The 21538-nt window shown below is 40.2% G+C and overlaps 1 long non-coding RNA gene across 1 annotated transcript in view; it reads right to left on the bottom strand.

Moving 5' to 3' along the window:
• LOC148126014 (uncharacterized) overlaps window positions 1–11170 on the bottom strand; it is a 34433-nt gene extending 23263 nt beyond the window's left edge. The window contains exons 1-2 of the long non-coding RNA XR_015742684.1: window positions 11082–11170; window positions 9783–10074 (exon numbers count right to left, since the gene is read on the bottom strand). This is a non-coding gene — a long non-coding RNA (uncharacterized LOC148126014). The remainder of the gene's footprint in view (window positions 1–9782; window positions 10075–11081) is intronic.
• Window positions 11171–21538: the final 10368 nt, after the last annotated feature.

Here is a 21538-nt window from a genome sequence, read left to right as displayed (position 1 = left end):
AATCCAGAAAAGTATTTTTTATTATTTGTTGCATTATCAAATGGGCAACAATTCCCAATAACATAAATGACAAGTTAGATATAATTAGAAACTGTTGAGACATTATGAGTAATAATTTCCAAAACTCAGCTGTGTTTAAGTAATTCTTTTGTATGTTTTAAGAAATTTCATCCAGTCTGGGTTGCTGATATGTAATAAAGAATTTGCTTTGCTAGCCTTTGCCTATTTTATTTTGTGGTATTCAAATTTCAAAGCATTAGCCTCGCCTTACTTCTTTGTTGCCTCATTTCTTTCCTCTCTTTCATTTAAATTCTCCCGGACCATTGTGAACTCGGGTTATTTATGATGCAATCTGTGTCAGGCCCTCGATTGCTGTCACACAAATTCAAAGCTTGCTGGCCATAAACCAGGTGTGATTGAGACACCAAGTCTTCTCCCATCTCTTCCTCTATCTCAGATGAATGGCTCTGTTTAATACTTCGTTTCCCTAATCATTTCCTTGTTCCCCTTAATGTTCTCAGTGAATTGGGCAATGCTTCACATTACAGAATTCAGAAGCAAAACCAATAGTCAGAACAGGATAATAATAAAGGGCTCTGTTCTTTCTTTCCTTCCCTTTTTGCTCACTGCAGATAAATGGGAGAAATGGAAAAGATACAGCTTTCCTGAGATCCAGCCTTGTTTTTCCTTTTAGGACAAAGGCCTCTGTTGAAGGTAGCACTCCGCTTAGTACCATAATTGGGATTGAAATTTCCATTGCAAGTCACTGTGGTTAGATCCAATCTTATAATAATTTTACAACAAAATCTATCATGTCTGTCTGTCTAGCTAGCTAAATAGTTATCTATCTAGCTATCTATCTAACGCAAACAAAACTCTTACATCATCCTGCTGCTTGACATCTCTAAAAATGCCCTGATAGATAACCTAGCTTTCTCCAACCAAAAAGAAATGATAGCAGTGTTCTAATATTTGAGGTGCTGTCACAGAGAGGAGGGGGTCAACCTATTCCCCAAAGCACCTGAAGGCCAGAGAAGGAATAATGGATGGAAACTGATTGAGAGATTCAACCTAGAAATAAGGAGAAATTTTCTGACAGGGAGAATAATCCATCTATGGAACAGCTTTCCTTCAGAAGTTGTGGGAGCTTCATCACTGGAAGCTTTCAAGAAGAAGCTGGATTGCCATCTGTCAGAAATGGTGTAGGGTCTCTTGCTTGGGTGGGGCTTGGACTAGATTGACTTACAAGGTCCCTTCCAACTTTGTTTTTCTGTTAAGGAGAAATTTCCTGACAGCGAGAACGATCAATCTGTTGAAGGACTTGCTTCCAAAACCTCCATCCCTGAGGTTTTTAAGAAGAGATTGGCCACCCTTTTGTCTGAAATGGTATAGGGTTTTCTGCAGGGGTGGGATTCTATTGGTTTGGACCGGTTCTATAGAACCGGTTGTTATGATTCTGTGTAGTTTGGAGAACCGGAAAATCATGCCCCTGGCTGGCCCCACCCCTCTCCACCCATCCCTCCCCTCCCCACCCAGTCAGGCCTTATCGCGCATGCGCAACATTGCTGACTGCATTCTTCCCTGCCCAGTCATTCCTTAAGGTATTTCTATTTTTTCCCTCCCAATGATCAGCTGTTCTTATGATCAGCTGTGCCGGGATTCCACTTGCTGTCTTACTGCTTCACCCAGAAGGTTTCCCTGAGGCCAAGAAGGCCCCAAAACGGAGCACGGGGTATGTGTGTTGCACGCTCCCTCCAGGATCCATTTTTTTTTTCTTCCTGAGCCCCAGGGAAGGTTTCTGGGAGCAAACCCCACCCCCCCGAGCCTTCCCTGAGGCCCAGAAGGCTCAAAAAATGGAGGGAGGTTGCTACAAAAAAAAAAAAAAAAATGCCATGCCCACACAGTCACATAGCCATGCCCACCTAGACACACCTACCTAGCCATGCCCACCTAACCACACCCACACAACCAGTTGTTAACAAATTTGAATCCCACCCCTGGTTTCCTGCTTGAGCAGGGTGTTGGATTAGAAGATCTCCAAGGTTCCTTCCAACTCAGTTATTTTGTTATTCAATCTGATTCCACTACATCAGGGGTGTCAAACTCAAATCGTCATGGCGGCACCACATGATATATTGGGATTTCCCCCCTTGGTTAAACCAGGCACGGGCATGGCCAGCGGGTGATGCTTCTGGCTCGTGGGCCAGGAGTTTGACAGCCCTGTGCTAGAGATATCATATTTCATCCCCCACCATCTCCAGCATAGAACCTAGAGCCTGATCTACTAGGAGGGCACCAGAAAAGCCTATTGTAAAGTATAAGGGAATATGACAAAAAGGATCAGCCTGCGCTGCACCATTAGGGATCAAATAGGTCTAGTGATTATCTTCTTTTCTATCTTTTCTTCTATCTTCATTAGGTTGCTAATCAGCTGAGCTGGTTTTGTAGAAAAACCATCACTAACAGTCTCAGAGTAAATAAATCCTTTATATCAAGGCTAACTGCATTGGACAAACAAGTGAAAAATATATCTTTAAGAGTGTTGCTTTTTTGACATCTGAAAATCTTCTTTGGAATCTCTTTGCAGAATGACCATAGTGAATAAAGTACAACAAAATGCAAAGTCCAGAGAAGCTGCCTTCCTCATCCGAACATGGTTTAACTTACACATGCTACTGTGATGACATGCTACTGTGATGGTGATACCTGTGTCTGGACATTTGATTTTTGCTCTAAATAATAACATGTATCGGTCCTGTTTATTGCTTTATTACAACTAAATACCTCCCTGTTTGGGGTCTAAGCAACTATCTCAACCTTAGTCTATCAAATCAGTTATAAAACCAAAATCAAGCAATCCAGACTACAGTAACGCCAATGCAGTCATCAAGTTCCCCCATAAATACCTGAAGTTCTTACCATTGTAGCATGATGGGATGAACTTTATCCTATGGAAAAAGAAGCACTTTCATGACCTTCTGGAATATTAGTGAGAAGTGGGGCATTCTGATTTTATGGAGCAAGCTGTGCTTTATGGGGCTCTACTCACCCACATCATCTCCCTCAGGATGAGAATCTGCAGGCATGCTTATCTCCCTGTGCCCATTAGGGTATCTTTCCAAATTTATTAGGTTGAGAGAGAGAGAATGGTTCTACTCACAGACCAAGATCAGTTGGCTGGTGATAAAATCTGAGAATAAGTCCAGAAATACAGAATGGGGAGGCCATGCCAGCATCCCTTCTTTATGGCTGTGCAGACCTATGGAATATGGAATTGGTATGTCTAGTTTGATGAAAGGAAGGATGAGGGGTGACATGATAGCAGTATTCCAATATCTCAGGTGTTGCCACAAAGAAGAGGGAGTCAAGCTATTCTCCAAAGCACCTGAAGGCAGGACAAGAAGCAATGGGTGAGAACTAATCAAGGAGAGAAGCAACCTAGAACTAAGGAGAAATTTCCTGATCGTTAGAACAATTAATCAGTGGAACAAATTGCCTCCAGAAGTTGTAAATGCTCCAACACTGGAAATTTTTAAGAAGAGATTGGATAACTATTTGTCTGAAATGGTATAGGATTACTTGCTTAAGCAGGGGGTTGGACTAGACGACCTCCAAGGTCCAAGTCTGTTATTCTATTCTATCTTTTCTTTCTTTTAATTCTTTGCACTAGATGATTGATATGTTTCTTCAGCATCTTGTCTTCATTTTATTTAATCTCCATACTGTTCTGTCTGCCTGATTTGTAATTACAGCAAGACACTGGAGTATGGCATCTATTACATTAATTACACACAAGTGACAAATGGTTTTCATACATCACTTCCAGGCCCTGGAATCTAAACCCAATTTTTTCTATGCAGACAAGAGACCAGAGGCTTAATTCATTTACTCATACCTCCCTGGGGTTGGCCTCAGAGGTGGTATTCAACAGGTTCTGACCAGTTCTGGAGAACCGGTAGCGTAAATTTTGAGTAGTTCGGAGAACTGATAAATACCACCTCTGACTGGAGATTTTACAGTAGCCTTTCCCTGCCATGCCCACCAAGCCATGTCCACAGAACCAGTAGTAAAAAAAATCGGAATCCCACCAGTGGTTGGCCTGTATGCTAACAGGAGGCCTGAAAAGGCCATTTTATTTCTTACTAGAAAAGTAGAGATCCAGCAAATGAAGCCAGGGGAAAAAAGCAAACCGTGAAGTTAAAGAATGCTAAGAATTCTGAGTTTGTTTTAACTGTGAAAATGGTGTGGTTCCCAATTCTTCTTCACAAAAGCTATACTCAAGGCTGGACAAGCATTCTTCTCCTCACAGCAGTTTTCCAGATGGGAAGGCATGTTATCTTTGTGGTTGTATTTGAAATAAGTACTGAAAGCCTACCAATGGAATTGAGATTTTGACTTCTGCTGCTGCTAAAGCATATGTATCATCAGCTATGAATTCCACAACTGTAGCTCTCCAATCATCTAACTTTTTCACCCTTACACATAGACAATATCACCAGCAAGTGAGTCTGAGATTTGCAGCTCTTTAAGAGAGCCGATCTTACAATGTAGGACACAACTCTAGCCTTCTTCAGAAGACATGATCATGCACTGAATTAACATGGAGAGGAGATGCGGTGATGATCTGTCATGGTGAATACAAGCTTGCTCCATCCGTCTCATCCATCTCCAACACTGAAGCCATTGTCATGTACACAGGCTTCCCTGCTGGAGACATTTTGGCTGTAAACATGGATGATTGAGGTGGGAAATGTTGGTGTGCACTTCAACCACTCATGTATCGATTCATGCATTGTCAGAGGTGGCCCCCAGACCCCTGCAATAATTCTTTCTCTGGAATTCAGTGCTCTCATGGGAAATCAAGAGCTTGGCTTGAGTAGATAGGATACTTTATTGCACATACAAGCAACCTTTGTTATGATGAAGGGCAGCTTCTACTGAGGCTAAGCATCTACTTGAATGCACAATGACACAAGTTTACATCCTGATCGTTTTTTCCCGCCCATTTCTACGGACTACTTGCAGTTCATTTCTCATGCAGGCCAGTCATTTGTATCAGCCCTGGGTTTATAAGGTGGTTGCATCTGGTCCTCATATCTTGAAGACCAGTTGCAACCACACTTGACTGGAGGAGGATTTGCTTTAAATATTCTGAACCATGATCTACACTAATTAATCTGATCTACACTTCCATGTTTCCCTCAAGAGTTGCAGCTCAGGCCAGTATATTTCAGCCCTTGGAAATTTAGGAAAGTGGTCTATTTTCTCTCCCCTACAAATCCTTGGTCTTGGAAGAGGTGGAGTCTTTATAAATCTCCTTCTACTGGAGGAAGGAAATTATATACATGCTTGAAGGCAGCCAAGGAAAATTCAGATATTAAACAAAAAGAAAAAAAACACTCCCCAACCTTCAGCATATATTTCGTTAGAGGACTTTACCAGCTGATTGATGCATCTCCAAGGCATCTCCTTTTAAAAAACCATCTTATCTTTATTCTAATACCCATGCTTCTCCCTCCCTCCCTCCCTCCCTCCCTCTCCCTCTCTCTCTTTGTGTTTTTTTACTAAGACTGCTCTGCTATTGCATTTAACAATGACTCAGAGAAGCTTACATTTCTCACATAATCCACATTATCAAAACTAACAAAATAATGACATTCTTGATAATCCAGTCAGATGGTGCTATTTCTACTAAAATCTATTCATAGCTCACCCATCTACAAAGGCCTTTTAGAAAAGCTGATCTTAATTGATTTCCAAGCTGCAGCATGGAATCAGCCAAATTTATCTACAGGGTTACTGTATGCTCCACCAGCAAAACAATCTACTACAGGGAATGTTCACACTCAAAGTTCTTGATGGTGAAATTCTCTGGGATCAAGCCTCCTTAATACATGTCTTTCAAGTTTCAGTTACTTATTCAGATTCCATGACAGTTCTTGTAAAGAACTTTTTCAGATACACTTTTTTTTAATGCAGGTCTGGGTTGAGCATAGAATACAGAACACTTTTAAGTCATTGGTGCTGTTCCATCTGCTACAATCCAACCATTCTTATAAAAACACTAATGAAACATTTTGTATTATCTCAGTACTAGATAATGTTAAACTAATGGGAATTAAAATCCAATGTTAGTTAGTTTACTTTATTGTCATTGCACCTCGTACAATAAACTTAAATGCCATCCTCAGTGTACATTACACACACACAAAAAAAACCACACATCCTTCACATAGCAATAGCACTTAGACTTATATACCACTTTACGGTGTTTACAGCCCTCTCTAAGTGGTTTACAGAGTCAGCATATTGCCCCCAACAATCTGGGTCCTCATTTTACCAACCTCAGAAGGATGTAAGGCTGAGTCAACCTTGAGCCTGGTGAGACTCAAACTTTCAAATTGCAAGCAGCCGGTAGTCAGCAGAGTAGCTTGCGGTACTGCACTCTAACCACTGCACCACCATGGCTCATTATTATGTACATGCTATACAATTGAAATGAAAACCCCTGATATTGCATTGGCAGATTGAGGTGGGCTAATTTATTTTCCTAATTAATGTCATGGAAAGAATGCAGAGAAGAGCAATAAGGATGATTAGGGTCCTGGAAGCTAAAACATATGAAGAACGTCTACAGGAGCTGAGTATGTTTAGTGTAGTGAGAATAAGGACTAGGGGAGACAGGAAAGCAATGTTCTAGACTACACAACTCGATCAGAGCAAAGCAATAGATGCAATCTACATAGACTCCTGTAAAGCCTTTGATTCAGTGGTACACGACAAACTACTCCTAAAACTAAAATCTTATGGTATCTCTGGACACCTGCATAACGGGATAGAAGCATTCCTGTCAAACAGACAACAAATGGTCAAAATTGGGAGCGTCCTATCAAATTCTGTACCTGTCAACTGTGGTGTCCCCCAAGGCAGTGTTCTAGGACCAACTCTTTTCATACTCTACATAAATGACCTCTGTGATCATATCAAGAGCAACTGCGTTCTCTTCGCTGATGATGTAAAGCTTTCAACACCACAGACAATAATGCTACCCTTCAAGAAGACCTCGACTATGTATCAGAATGGTCAAACAAATGGCAACTTCAAATCTCAATAAATAAATGCTCTGTCCTACATATTGGCAAAAAAATTAGTAAATAAAATACAAGCTGAATAGTCAAGACCTTGTTGATGATCCAGACTCTGTCAAGGATCTTGGAGTACTCATCTCTAATGTTCTAAGTGTTAGAGCCCACTGTAACTACAGAGCCAAAAAGGCATTAAAAGTTGTTAACCTAATCCTGTGTAGCTCTTTCTCTGGTAATATTACACTAATAACTAGAGCATACAAAACATTTGCTAGACCAATACTTGAATACAGCTCATCAGTTTGGAACCCACATTACGTATCTGATATTTACACAGTTGAGAAAGTCCAGAAATATTTCACAAGAAGAGTTCTCTACTCCTCTACTCGTTGCAGAATACCTTATGCCGCCAGACTTGAAATTCTAGACCTAGAAAACCTAGAACTACGCCGCCTTTGGTCCAATCTAAGTATAGTATATAAAATCATACATTGCAACCTGTTAATGAATACTTCAGCTTCAACCATAACAACACAAGAGCAAACAATAAATACAAACTCAAGGTTAATCACACCAAACTTGATTGCAGGAAATAAAAACTTCAGCAACAGAGTGGTCAATGTCTGGAATACTCTACCTGACTCTGTGGTTTCTTCCCCAACCCCCCAAAACTTTAACCTTAGACTGTCTACTATTAACCTCACCCCTTTCCTAAGAGGTCTGTAGGGAGCATGCATAAGCGCACCAACGTGCCTACTGTCCCTGTCCTATTGTTTCTTTTATTTTTCTTATATGTATCCATGTATTCATAACTATGTTTTTACTTATACCTATTATCTTGTAAGCAATTGACAAATTTAAAAAAAAAATATTTGAGGGGCTGCCACTATTTTCCAAAGCAACAGAAAGCAAGACAAGAAACAATGGATGGAAAGTAAGGAGAGAAGCCACCTAGATCTAAGGAGAAATTTCCTAACAATTAATCAGTGGAACAACTTGCCTCCAGAAATTGTGGGTGCCCCATCACTGGAGGTTTTTAAAAAGAGACTGGATAGAGACTGGATAGTCTGGAATGGTATAAGATCTTCTGCTGGAGCAGGGGGTTGGACTAGAAGACCTCCAAGGTCCCTTCCAACTCAGTTTTTCTATGTTCTATATACAAAGCATATGTTCCACCCCAGAAAACCAACTCTCATCCAAAACCAATACCCCCCTTTTTTTTTATCAAGATGCTGTCTTCAACATTAACATGAATAAAACAAATCTGGCTAGAAAGATATCTACAATATTCTATTAGGCATTGGTAGATTAGTATCCTGTCATTTGAAAGGTCCTTGTATTTATATGACACTTGAGTTTTGAAGTGATCATTTTTAGAGGACTTTGACAATGTGTATTTCACAAGGTCCCTCCTGGGCAAAATAAAATATTTGGATATGGAGAGATGGCTAAGAACAGCCAATGAATCATTGGAAAGCTTGAGAGAAAAGAAATTGAACACACAGTTCAACTCTGGAGCAGTATGGTTCCTTTAAAAAATGTATCCTGAAGCATTGCTAAGTTCACTTGAATTAACTTTAGGAATCAGAATCTGTTGATTGTCCAGAGGAAATAATCAAAGCTGGAGAACCATACAAATAAATGCAAAAACCAACATAGTAAACCAACAGGACTCTTCTGGCAACCTGGAGAGATTGAAAAACTTAGGCGCATTTAATTTCTCTTGGTGCATTATTCACAAATAGGGCATTTCAGCACTAAAGAAAAAGCAGGGTTGCACTAGAGCCGTGATGGCGAACTTATGGCACGTGTGCCACACTTACCTCACTATGCATGCACGCATCTCACAGCTAATTTTTGGCTGGTTTGAGGCCTTTTTCAGCCTCTCAGAGGCTTGAAAAAAGCCTCTACAGGATGAATAGGCCCGTTTCATCACTTCCTGTAATACCGGAAGTGATGAAATAGTCCTATTATTCGGCCTGGAGGGTTTTTTTTTTTTTTCAAGCCTCTGGGAGGCCAAAAAAGGCCTCAAACCAGCTGTGAGGTGCAGTGCAGGTAAGAGTGTGTGTGTGTGTGGGGGTATTGCATGTGCATGTGCAGGGGGCGTGCACACATTGCCTTCTGGGTGCTGGCACGCGAGCAGGTGGGTGCCAGCACATGCACAATTTTTGGCACAGGAGCAGGGGTGGGATTCTACCAGTTCATGCCTATTCGCTAGAACCAGTTGTTAACATTCTAAGCAGTTCAGAGAACCAGCTGTTAGAAGAAATTACTGGCCTAATCCTGTAAGGAAGGCAGGAAGGAAACATTCTGGTGTTGCTTACAGAAACTGCCTCTCCATTAACCCTTATTTCATTCTTGGCAGGACTAGATTTCCTGTCTCAGGAACTTCTCTGGAGTTATTTTCCCCTTCCTTTGCTGGTACTTTGCTTGTGTGGAGTGATCATTCAAAGTTACAATGGCACTGAAAAAAGTGACTTATGACCATTTTTCACACTTACGACTGTTGCAGCATCCCCACAGTCATGAGAGGCCAGGTGAGGAGATGCGTGCCTCGATGTGAGTGATGTTGAGTAGGCCACACCCAGCCAATAACATGACCACCAAGCCATGTCCACCCAGTCACATGACCACCAAGCCACACCCACCAACTAAGCCACACCAAAAGAACCGGTTGTTAAAAAATTTGAATCCCACCTCTGCACAGGAGCCCAAAAAGGTTAGCCACCACTGCACTGGAGACTTCTTCTGGACATCCCTCCATCATTCTGAATTTAGTTATAATACACCAGAGACTGCTCAGAGCTGTTCTGAAATAAATTCAAACTGATTTGGACATCACGACCCTCCAGAAAAGAGCATGTTCACCTGTTCTGAGTTTGCAGGGAATTCCACATTGAAACATTTTTTCTTCTTCTGGCCAATAGCTAAACACAGAACTGTCAGTAACTGGGACTCACTTCCCAGGCAGAAATGGAGAAATGTGTTCCTAAGCACCAAAACAGAATAGCAGAATTAGAAGAGACCTTGGAGGTCCTCTAGCCCAATGCCCTGCCCTAGCAGAAAAGCTTATATTGTGTCAGACAAGTGGCTGTCTAACCTCTTCTTAAAAACCTCCATTGATGGAGCATTTTCCCCTCCATTCCTTCTTCATAAAAAGAAATGAATATGTTTCTGTGTAGAAAATTAAAAGTACTTTAACAATTCTAACACTCCTGGTTTGGCAATTCTGCATTTTGGCTCCTGTACCTAATCGTGCAAGTTAGAAGGTGGGAGCTAGGGGAAGCCAAGTATATCTTTCCAGAGTAGACAGATCATTTTTTGAAGCAGAAGCCAGCAATGCATTGCTTCTTTCACACCGCCTATGAATAAAAAGCCTCTGGCACAGGGGTATACAGAAATTGCTCACAGTTGCAAGACCCTGATTATGATCAACAGAGAACTGGCTCTGCACTTCCCTCTAGAAGACCCTTAAATTACCAAGGTGCAAAAAAGCCACCAAACCCAACCCAACTTCATGCTGCCAGTTGCTGCTTTTAATTGTTTTTTTTAACATTCCTTTTCCAAGCGTGTATGCCGTCTCCCCAAAAACTGGATGAAAATTACATGCTGCAGTGCAGACCATTCTGAGTGGAATAAAAAAAAGAGAGGGAAAGAGAGCAAACACTATTTCCAGCCAATAGGTTGGAATTATATACATAAAACCATGTTGTAAATTTGTTATACAGAAGTTGGATCCAGTCCCATGTTTTGTATGCTTTCTATAATATATAACTTGGCTAATTCACCCAAAGTTCTTTTGTATTCTGTAGGAACTATTTCCCAATAGAATAGGCATAATGTTGAATTTGGGTATTTAATGTTTGTCAGAGTGTTTGCAGTGTGACTTCTATAATGAGAAAACCCAGGAGCAAAACACAGCACACAGAGACAGTAGTTTAACAGTAGTTTATATACAACAGTTATAGACAAAAATATATGTGGTAGGCAAAATACCTTTACAAGCAATCTTTTTTCTTAACTCTGCTCCAAGAACTTCTGCAAATGAATACTGGACACAAGGAGAAAGAACCTCTAATGGCTACCTCTTATATAAACACCTCTTAAAGGGATAGAACCCATCCCCAGTCTTAAAGGGAAATACCCATGCTATGCTGAGTCATTCTTATTGCATCAGCTTATATTTCATCAGCTTCACTGCTGGTCAGCTCTTAAATCCCAAGATCTTAACATTGTTTCACTTCTGTAGTATTGATTTATGAAGCATTTGTTGAATGATCTAAACAGGAATTAACTTTTTTTGCGAGTCCAAATCTATTTCTTGCAGTTTTGAATAGAATCATGCTTATCAGTTCAGCTAAAGCAGCTGCAAACATGGTACTTGCAATTACTGAGATATTACAATTATAGATAGTCCTCAACTAACAATCAATCGTTTAGTGACTAGTCAAGTTATGACAGCCTGCAAAAAAATACTTGCAACCTGTATTCAAAGTTCCACTGCGCCCCCCATGGTCACAGGATCCACTTTAGGTGCTTGGCAACTGGCCTGCACTTATGACTATTTTCAGCATCTTGCAATCATATGACCAGGACTTATGACATATTTTGCTGGAAACTGGTCTTTACTTCTGGTTCCCAGCAAAAAAAAAAACCTCCACCATTGCTGACAAAGAGTTAACCACTAAATGCAGGTATTCTCATCCTTTTTGCTTATGTGGGTCACACTGAGTGAAGTGGAGTTGTCTTGGGCCACTTCTAGAATACATACAGGGGTGGGATTCAGCATTCTTCGCATTCTATAAAATTGAATTGAAAACCTCTGATATTGCATTAATATTGCTCTATACAGTAGAATTCAATATAGTTATTACTCTGGGATACAAGCTGTTTTTCAGCTATTTGTCCTTTTTATCATCCTGTACCGTCTGCCAGATGGTATTAGTTCAAAAAAAAGGGTGCCCAGAATGAGATGGATCTTGGGGAATGTTTTGAACCTTCTTAAGGCAGCGGGAGCTATAAAGCTCTTCTGAAGAGGGGAGAGGGCAACCAATGAATCTCTAGGCAATGACATTAACCCTCTGGAGTGCTTTCCTATCTGCCACTGTGCAATTGGCAAACCATACAGAGGTGCAGTATGTTAAAATATTCTCTATGGTGCAACGGTAGAAGGTCACCAGCAGTTTTTCATTCAGTTGTTGTTTCCTGAGATGTCTCAGGTAGTATAATCTCTCCTGGGCCCTTTTGACCAGTGCTGCAATGTGAGCACCTCAGGTCAAGTCCTCTTTTATGAGGACCTGGACTTCCTTTGTTTTTCCTTTTGCCACTTGGAAAAAAGCACCTTTGGGACAACCATGATCTGGATGACTGAGAATCTCCATAGACATAGTGCCTTTTGAGTTTGCCATTCTATAATTAAACGCATTTGAAAACAGTTGCGCATAAGCATCTCGTCATCAGAGGACACCATTACTGCTAAGATCACTCTCATTCTCCTTTTTAAAAAACACAAATGAGCAACTTTTACTTCCTAACACCATTATGTTACCGGGCAGATGAAATGCTTTTAGGAAGAACTGGATGATTAAGAGGAACAAAAGAGGAAATACGCTATAAAGACACTTTAGAGCACTGGAACTCACTTCACTTATACTAAAATATTCAATTTATGGGCCATTTTGAATCCATTGGTAATTTACTGCCTTAAGTGCAGAGGAGATTTTAATACAAACCTACCCCCCCCCACCCCCCGCTTTTACCAGCTTTCTGTCCCCTGCCCCAGTTCTTCATTCTGCATGGAAGGTGAGCAAATATTTCACATATGAAACCAAGCCTACATTTTGAAATGTTGCAATCTTTGGATAGCTGCAATAAAGTGGGAGCTTCCTGTATCAGGAAGTGGGCTGCTGGGGGTTCGCAGGAGTTCAGGGGAGCCCCTAGCTAAGATTCTGTGAAGTTCAGAGAATCCCCAAATCCCACTTCTGGATGGCCCTGTCCACCCCTCCCCTCCCCTCCCCTCCTAGGAGTCCCCACGCGGCCTGTTTTGGATGCAGGTAAGTGCAGGGCATGCACAGAGGCTCAGGGAGGGCATAAAACGGGCCTCCCGGAAGTTCAGAAAGGCCAGAAATGGGCCCATTTCCAGTTTCCAGTGAGCCTCCGGAGCCCGAGGAGGCTATTTTCGCCCTCCCAAAATTTTTGAAGCCCAGCTCTGCCCTGTATTCCTCTTTGGCAGAAACCCTTTAAGTGAGTTAAGCAAGTTCACAATATTTAAAATTAGGGCTTGTGAATGTGGGAACTTGCCATCTAGGAATGCTTGAAGCAGGAAAAATATGCTTCTAGCAAAGGAAAAAAACAATATCCCAGCAGTGACCAGCAGTTATGTTCCTGAGTGTTGGTCCAGCAACATCTGGCAGGCCACAAAGATTCCCAAATCTTAATCCGATCCTTGCCCTAAAAGCAACTGTGCCCAAGTGCTTTCCTCAAAAGTGATGGGCAACGATGTCCACGGTATTAAATTTAGACCAATGAATTTGGAAAAATCTAACTTGCATCCATTGCTCTAAAGAGGAGTTATGCAAAAATTGTAGTGGGACACATGGTACTCTGTATATTAAAGATGAAAATATATGGGGACTTCTGCGGAGGTGGGCTGCTAGGGGTACTCAGGGGCTCGGGAGAGCCCCTAGCTAAGATTCTGTGCAGTTCAGAGAACCCCCAAGTCCCACTCCGGCCTGGCTCTGGCCACCCCTCCCCTCTCAGGATTCCCCACACTGCCTGTTTTGGATGCAGGTAAGTGCAGCAGAGGTGGTATTCAGCAGGTTCTGACCTGTTCTGAGAACCAGTAGCGGACATTTTGAGTAGTTCGGAGAACCGATGAATACCACTTCTAACTGGAGATTTTACAGTCTCCTTCCCCTGCCACATCCACCAAGCCACACCCACAGAAAAGGGAGTAAAAAAATTTGAATCCCATCATTGAAGTGCAGGCACGCATGGAGGCTCGGGAAGGGTGAAAAACGGGCCTCTCAAAAGTTCAGGAAGGCTGGAAATGGGCCAGCCTCCAGAGGCCAGGGAGGCCATTTTCCCCTCCTGGAGGTTCAAGGAAGGCCTCCGGAGCCCAGGGAGGGCAAAAACAACCCCCACCATGGTGCAGGAGGCCGGCTAGGCCATGCCCACCCAGCAACTGGGCAAAGAACCCGTTGTTAAAAATTTTTGAAGCCCACCCCTGGACTTATGTGAATATACCTTATGTCATGTGAATATTGAACATTAGAAATTTGTAATGGGAAGAGTATGCTTTCTGGATAACTTCACAAAAAATTGCCAGGCATACTATATTTTTGTTCCCCAAGATTCCAATAAGGTAAGCACAAAAACTCTGAAAAACTGTTCTCTATGTATCTCTTAAAATTAGCAGGGCTTAAATTATGATTGGTAAAACAGCAATTTTATAAGACTCATTAAGAATAGAAACATTCTTTTCAATTAGTCGTACCTGTTAGAACTGGGGGAGTATGCACAGCATTCAAATACCAAAGAGGAAGTCCAAAGCTTTGGAACAAGAATGTAAAAATTCTACTTTAGAATTTCTGTGTGGGTCTCGTCTTAAAATCTTACAAAACAGAAAATAGGATACTTCTTCCTACCTGTTGAAAGATTTGTAAAGAAAGCAGACTTTGTTTTCTGAAAGTGTTATCTGTAGGCTAAGAATTTCATATTGAAGTTGTTGCTAATGATATAAATGCTCACCCTCACCCTATATTTAAGTAAGTCCATGCATGTGCGTACACACACACACACACACACACACACACACACACACACACACACATTGAGAGAGAGAGGGAGGGAGGGAGGGAGACTCTGTATAAAGGGAATCCTACATATATGATGACATGCCTGGATTGTTACAATCTTATGCAGGTTAGGATTGCAGTTGAAGTTCAGTAGAAGAAAGGCTGATTTATAAATCTTTACAAAGATATTCTTATTGCCTATCATGTTTTTTGCACGATAAGCACAGATATGGTCTATATATTTAGAAGCAGTAGAGATCAGTCAATACTGATTGCAAAAACCATTGATACAACCAATGATGATTAATACGCAAGCATCCCTTATTTTCTTTACTAATGAACCTACACAAATGTGAAATTCCTTTAGACTGAACCAAGCTACATCAACTAGTCCATCCCTGATCTTTTTTTTTTCCCCCAGTGGTATCAGACAAAGATGATTTTTTAAGGTACCAGCCATTTAATGAGTTCATCTTCATCTTTTTTCAGAATAAAGATTTATGGTCTTCAATGGATAGCCTGCCTATGACTAAATGTCAATGGTGAGCAGGACTAAACCAAAGATTAGGTGGTGGAATAGTAAAATAGGCAGAATATTCTTCTTTTGTGCCATTCATAATGATCTGTATATATTTATAATCCTTTCTAACCTTACTCCACCTTACCTCCTATCAATATAAACCCATCAATATACTAACTATGCTATAACTTAAGACACATCGAAATCATATTTATATCCATCTCAGCATTCAAGAGTTCACAACAAGATTGTTGTACTTTGATTCTATCATCTTTGTTTTTATTTGGCATATATTACTTTAATTTTAATGATGTCTAATTTTTTTTAAATAAAGTCTATTGCCCCATAACACTGTTATTAAAACTTAGATTATATAATACAGATTTATTCATTTATCTTCATAAACTTAGAATGCAGTATTGCAGGCTAATTCAGCCCACTGCCAGTTCGATCCTCATCGATTCAAGGTTGATTCAGCCTTCAATCCTTCTAAGGTCAGTAAAATGAAGACCCAGATTGTTGGGGGCAATGTGCTGACTCTGTAAACCGCTTAGAGGGCTGTAAAGCAATGTAAAGCGGTATATAAGTCTAAGTGCTATTGTTATCAATGTTATGTATAATATTGAGATGCAGAAGCTATTATTTGTGCTTGCAGAGAGCAACTACAAAGTATCTTCTGTGTAAAACACCTTTAACTTTCCTTTCCAAATTTGTGGATCATGTAGGAATATTCTAGGTCCCGTCTATGAGTTTATACTGTCCCCCTGTGGTCACAAGACTTACAAATTATTCTAAAATAGGTTTTCCTAAATGTTGCTGATTTTAGGAATATCTAATCAGCCTAACACGGCAATTAGCTGAAGTGGGTGGATTGGGAATTGCAATTCCATTACATCTAGATGGCATGGGATACAGGAAAACTGAACTAATGCAATTATAAGCCATTTAATTCCATTTAGCTATTTTGAAGAAGCTGTAGTTTGATAAGGCATGTAAGTTCATCGTCTCTTCAGCCAGGAATCCAAAGAGCATTCTGCTAACAAGTCTCCTATTGTGTTGCATTGGAAGAGACCCCTATGTTGGAATAGATTGAAGGCAAAAGAGGGACAGCTGAGGATGATGGTTAGTGTCACTGATGCAATGAACATGAGTTTGGTCAGAGTCAGGAAGACAGTGGAGGACAGGGTGGCTGGATGTTGTGGCCCGTAGGGCTGCAAAGAGACGGACACAACTTAGCAACCTGTTAACAATTGTATTGAAAGACATCCCATGAAATATGTCCCAAGATGCTTTTTCAGGAAGCAACTATACTTTGTTTTCTTTGAAGAAGTTTCGCTTTTCATCCAAGAAGCTTCTTCAGCTCTGACTGGATGATGGGGAATGGAAAGATTTATATTCCTTGCAGACAGCTGGTCATTTGCATTCTTTTAGAGTCATTGAGGCCATGTGTGTCCTCAGGGTCATCCGAATAATGCCTGCATCTCAAATGGAAGGAATATAATAAGAATATAAATCCTTCCATTCCTCACCAACCAGCATTGAAGCTTCTTGGATGAGAAGCAAAACAACTTCAAAGAAAAACCAGAAAGTCCAGTTGCCTCTTGGAAAAAGCACATTTGGGACAACCATGACCTGGATGACTGAGAATCTCCATAGACATGGAGATTCACTTCATAGACATCCTATGAAGGAACATCCAACACCTCCCCAAACTAATCTTACCCTTAGGTAATTTATCTAGTATGTTTCCCTGTGAGTTAAAAACATTGTTTTTGTGATCTCAACCCAGGAACAACAGAGAATAAGATCGTGCTATCTTCTGTGACTTCCTTCCATAACAAAAACGACCAGCTCCCACCTTAGTTTCCCTTTATAACATAATCCCCATTTCCCTGACCATCTTAATTTTTTCCTTCTTGGAATCTGTTTCACTTAGTCACAATCTTTTAAAGTGCAGTTTAAGACTAGACCCAGTACTTATGTGGAGACTGACCAATGCAAGAAGGAAGACAACTTTTACTTCCTACAATTTAGAAAGCAATTCAGAAAATATTCCTATTGATGCAGTCTCAATTTATCTCTGTGCTTTATTTACCATGTCACACAGCTGACCTATATTCAGTTTGGAATCAAGTGCAATTGCAAAGTTGTTGTAGAAGTATTATTTATAGAAAGAGAATTAAGTATTTGTTGAATAGTATTATTTCAGTATGTCAAGATGCCTTGAAAGGCACTTCCACGGTGCTGTCCTCCAATTCACAGAAGTAGCAAAGCCCTTTTTTTTTCTGCTGGCGTAATTATCCAATATGATTAAATATTTATTACACACACACACACACATACACACACCTTTATTATACAGAATCAACACTGATGTAACAGCCCTATTCAGTTGATGGGTTGGTGCAGCAGTGTGTTGCACAGACTTGAGTGGAACACGGGATGGGCAACTTTTAAATGTCCAGATATTATTGGACTCCAAATTCCAACCATTTTTTATGTATCTAAATGGAAAAAATGATTTAAAATGGAATTCCGTTGCAAACATACTAGAGCTGGCATTTGTAAGAATAAAATAAAATCGCTTATTTTCAGTGTTCACTAGCAAGCATTTGTACAAAAAGGATTTAAAGCTATTGGGAAATTAATGTCAACTAGCCTTGGGGTGCCCTCTTGTGGGCTGTATGAGACAGACAGAAATGTCTAAGATGGAAGTGACTCTGAAAAGCAAAGTGTCCCAGGAACAAAATCTTTACTCAAAAAGAAATTATTTTTCCAAAGCAGCACTTTTTCTTTAGCAGAAAAGTAAAGGAAGCTTTTCGTTAGCTTCCTACTAAGCACTGCTGCATGGGAAAATAATTTTACAAAAGGTTGATGGGCTCACTACCTATGGTGCAAAATCCATTTCTCTTAAGATTCTCAGGTTTAGGCTATCGGGCTAATAAGATTATTATATTAAATGGATTTGAAAGTAATTTTTATGAACATACAATGTGGAAAGTGTGTTACTAGTTTTTCTTATTTAGAAAATTTTATTTGCCGCCTTTGTTATATCGAACAACTGTTTTTTAAAAAATAATGAGACCTTATAACTTAACTATCCAAAGAATTGGATATAAATCACAGGACTAAGTTTCTGCCATGAAAACACCTGAAGGAATAAACCCCTTCAATTACACTTAATGTTATTTATCTTTATTCCATTTTTATTGTTTTTATAACTTCGGTGATAAATGTATCAAACATTCCTTCGTCTTATTTTCCCTGCAACTACCCTGTGAGGCGGTGGGTTGGGCTGAGACAGTGAATGGCCCAAAGTCACCCAGCTAAGCTGGCTTTCATGCCTAAGGCAAGGCTAGAATTTGCAGTCTCCTGCATTCTAGGCCGGCTACACCAAACTGACTCTATTCTATCAAATCTTATTTCAAGGGGGCCATCCACTGCTTTCATTTAAATCTGAATCTAGCAAAACTGGATCACTGCAAAAATGCAATGGAAGGTTATGCTTCAAAAATCTTGAACATTACTGAGAACAAGATCTTTGGTTAGAGGTACAAAAAGTTCCCCTGTAACCACTCCATGTTCTGCTCCTGTACTCTACTCCCTCCAAGCCAGCATCAAATCTAATTTACCAAAGCACGTATGATTTGCACATAAGTTATTTAATGACCCGTGTTTTTCCAACTTGGGTAGTACGGCTAGGGAATTTGGGGAGTTGAAATCCACTCAACTTGAAAGTGGACAAGTTTGAAAAACATTATTATTAAACTAAATAGTTGAAACATGCCACATGGGAGAGCTAACATGCAAACCAAAATGCAGCATGCTTGTTTCTTTTAGTGATCTGGCTGAACGAAGGCAAAACCTAAACGTTCTTTTGACATGATTGCTTCTTGGCAAAGCACACATTGTTCCTAGTAGACCAAAGGAAAAACTTCATTTCTGGTGGTGTCCTTGTTAGGATCTTGTTGCCTTTGTTAAATGAATACAGCATCACAGCATAAACCAGACCTGGGCGTGTTGTGGCCCTGGGAGCAAATTTAGCCCTGTCTGGCCCACCTGAGGTCAATTGGAAGGTAGAAAATAAAATATAAATAAGCACACCACAGGAGGCAGGAAAAGAACACACTCTTTTAGAGCAGTAGTAGCTCAGTGGTTAGAATGAAGCATTTTGCAGGCTAATTCTGCTTACTGCCAGCAGTTCCATTCTCACCAGCTCAAGGTTGACTCAGCCTTCCATTCTTCTCAGACTGGTAAAATGAGGAGCCAGATTGTTGGGGGCAATAGGCTGACTCTGTAAACCACTTAGAGAGGGCTCTAAAGCACGGTGAAGTTGCTATTTAGTCAGTTAGCAAGATAACTTTTCGGCATCTATGACAGAAAAGTGGTGGCTCTGCACTCCCTCTTCCCTCAACATGTGGGTGTTAAGTTGTTTATTGCTTCGGCACTCCGTAACGGTCCCAATATCTCATGTGGTCCCTTGGAAAAATTAATTGCTCACCCCTGGTGTAAACTGTGCCTCTTCTGGACATAACTGGCACCCTGCAATGCTCTAAAGCTGCCTTCATCAATGTGACTCCCCTTGTCCTCCACCACATGGGCCACTCTTGACCCCCCCAAACTATGAACCAACATTTTCCCTATTTGGCTCTTTTCAAATATATTCAGAAGACCCAAAAAATAAAGGACCACAAAAGTATTTTCAAAACAAAAACAAAAATCAAACCCCTCATGTTTGTATTTACACCACATATAACAAATTGCACTACATTGAAAACGCAGCATAAATTAAATGATTTTTATGGTGTCTACAGTTCAACAATGTAAGGATTTAACAATTACAAATCATGGTAGAAAGAAATAAATATAACAAATTGTACCAGCATTTTCATCACTATTACCAAAAAGAAGAAAAGAAACACACAGTAGTATCCCATAGTTAATACTGATGGGCAAAACCTATTTTGGAGACTTTACAAATAACTACAAATAAGCAGCATCTTTTTCTTTTGACCTGGTTGGTACCACATCTCTGCCCAGAAAGGTTTATATGGACTATGCTTAAGGACTCTTTTGCAATATCCCATTAGCTCCAGATGTATAGATCAGCTCAAAGAATGATCAGACCACTGTGAGACCCTGCTGCGTATATGAAGAGTTGAAGTCCACACAAAATGCAGAAGTTGCTGCAAATATAACATCAGAGTGTGAAGGAAAGTAGTATTACTCCCTCCTGCAACTCAATCCAACTCTGATATAGACTGGAACAATAGCCAGCCAGGGCCTTTCATAGAGACTTACAGTAGGACAGGAAAAAGCTTGTGCTCCAGTAATTCCCGTGTTTACAAAGGGAAATGGGACTGGGAACTAAGGCCTCTGTTCATAATTTTTCCCCAGTTTTGAAGGGTGCCTATAAGCTTCTCAAAGGCTGCACCAGCAAAAAGCAAGATATGCTTCTAAAACCTGTAATTAAATACAGTCCTGGTCTTTTTAAAAATTATTTCATTAAGCTCCATTACTTAAAAATAGAGAGAAGAAAAAAAGACAAGACTCATTGAAGGTTCAGGCAAAAATAGATTAGCCATCTTCCAAATGTATTCATCTTCAAAAATAGGCTATAAAAGTGCAAAACTAGGAAAATAAATCTAGATTTTATGTACACATGGCTCAGCTTATGAACAGGAAAAGGGTGAATTTTGTACAATTTCCTGATACACAGCACTTCATTCCATTGCCAGTTTTATAGAGATGTTTTTTTTTTCACACACAGGAAGTCAGAAAATTAAAACGCTTCCAAAGTTGCTTGCTGGGTGTGAAGAAAACTTCCAAGAATGTCTACCTAGCTTCTGCATATTTACATCTGATAGGAAACACATTCAACAGTGCAAAAACTATTTTTGAAACCATTTTTGTTCTGGAAACTTGGGTATGTCAAACAGAAAATAAACATTTAAGCTGTTGTTATAAAGGCTTTTACAAAATGCTTGGAACAGCCAGCTTCAACATGTACAATTCATTTTTTTCAGCCCGCAAACCATTTTCCTATTCAATTTTCAGTCCTGTGCAGTTGGAAACAAAAAAAAAAAAACCCTCTAGGGTTTAAAAACAAAATAAAAACAAAACAAACGATCTTTCTC

The sequence above is a fragment of the Pseudonaja textilis genome, chromosome 3 (genome assembly GCF_049901715.1).
Source record: "Pseudonaja textilis isolate UNSWEBS1 chromosome 3, rPseTex1.2, whole genome shotgun sequence".
Classification (NCBI taxonomy): domain Eukaryota; kingdom Metazoa; phylum Chordata; class Lepidosauria; order Squamata; family Elapidae; genus Pseudonaja; species Pseudonaja textilis.
The sequence above is the reverse complement of the archived record's forward strand: the minus strand, read 5'-3'. Positions and strand labels throughout refer to the sequence as shown.